The following is a 1,756-nucleotide window of genomic DNA, read 5'->3' as shown; positions in this document are numbered from 1 at the left end:
AAAAAAAAGAAGTGAGCCATGAGGGCTGGCTTTGAAGTTTCAAAAGCCATAGCATTATCAGTTGATTCTTTTTCTGCCTCATGCCTGTGGACCAGATGTAAGTAAGCTCACAGCTACTGCTCCAATGCCATGCCTGCCTGATGTCATGATGACCATGGACCCTCATCCTCTGGAACCATGAGAACTCAAGTTAAATACTTTCTTTTATAAACTGCTTTAGTCATGCTGTCTCTTCAGAGCAATAAGAAAGTAACTTAAGGCTCATAAAACAAAAAATAATTTTTAAAGTTTAGCTTGAGCTAAATGATGCCCTGCTTCACAAAACATTTAAATGTGGAGCTGGAGAGATGGCCAAGAAGTTAAGATTTCTGGCTGTTCTTCCAGAGGACCCATGTTTGATTCCCAGAACCGACATGGTGGCTCACAACCACTTTTAACTCCAGTTTCTGGTCCAGAGCCTTCTAGTCTCTGCAGGGACCAGGCATATACCCAGTATTCTTATATACATACAGGCAGAACACTCATACACATAAAGTAAAAACCAAAATGCACAGTCCTGGGATGCATACTGAGATAACAGGTGACCTGACTGGGGTTTACTTCAAGTAGTGTGGGTAGGAGAGGGACAGGGTGCATGTTAGGGTGAGTGGATCCAACAGGGCTGGACCTGAGTTGATGGTTGCTGGGGTTGGCTGGTTGGGATAACATGTGAGGCTTTCTTGTCCTATTCTACTCTGTATGGGTTTGTGTGTAGTATATGCATGTGTATGTCTGCATTTGTACATACTGCATGTGTACACTCGAAGTCAATGTAAGAGGAGGAGGTCTTTTTTATTATTGTTGTAACCTTTGGCGAGCTTCAGGGATCCTCCCGTCTCTGTTTCTCTGCAGTAGGATTGCAGACCTGCACACTAAGCTTTTTACATGGGTGCTGGGATCCAAACTCCCATGTTTGGTTTTTAGGTCTACTCATCATTTCTCTAGCCCCTGTTCTATACATTTTTTCCCCATTTAAAAAACAAAACAAAACAAAACAAAACAGGAATTCTGATATCACTGGCTTACTAGTTCCATGAGCTCCTTGTTTTTAATTTCAAGGGTATTTCGGACTGGACTCGTGCTTCACTGATATAAAGTGCTCTATCACTAACTATATCTTCAGTCTTTTAGAGGGAGTGACCTATAGCTTTGGTGTTTTAGAGCCTAAAACTGGGACAAATGCACAGCCTTGCCAACTTCCTCCATTCCATGTCACACACTACCAAGGAAGCTCAAGGAGGGCACCCTCTCCGCTGCAGGGAGGGTTGGGCCGTGGGTCCACTTGCACTGTACCTGAACACAGGGAGACATTTCAACACTGAGTAACCCGTGACTTCTCTAAATGGCACAGTCAAGGCAAGACAAGACAAGCTTCAGCATTGCAGTCTGGTGCTTGATGATGTAGAAATTCCATGCATTTGTCAGGACCTCTCAATGGGTGTTTAAAGACATAAACATTACTAGACAGGTACTTTCCAGGGGCCAAACCAGTGTGACCACACCCCAGCCAACTAATATCCCAAGACACAAGCTCCACACTCACAGTAATGTAAAACCATTTAATTCTAAATCAATCACTTTCACAACAGTGAAAATCAGTGGCTGGTCAAGGAATGCTGCCTTACATGTTCCCATTGTCCTTGTCCATAAGGGTGGCAGAAAGGTGGAGGCTGAGGACATAGAAAACACAGAAGGGAAAGCTGCCTTGGCCATGGGA

The sequence above is a fragment of the Mastomys coucha genome, unplaced genomic scaffold (assembly GCF_008632895.1).
Source record: "Mastomys coucha isolate ucsf_1 unplaced genomic scaffold, UCSF_Mcou_1 pScaffold22, whole genome shotgun sequence".
Taxonomy (NCBI): domain Eukaryota; kingdom Metazoa; phylum Chordata; class Mammalia; order Rodentia; family Muridae; genus Mastomys; species Mastomys coucha.
The sequence above is the reverse complement of the archived record's forward strand: the minus strand, read 5'-3'. Positions refer to the sequence as shown.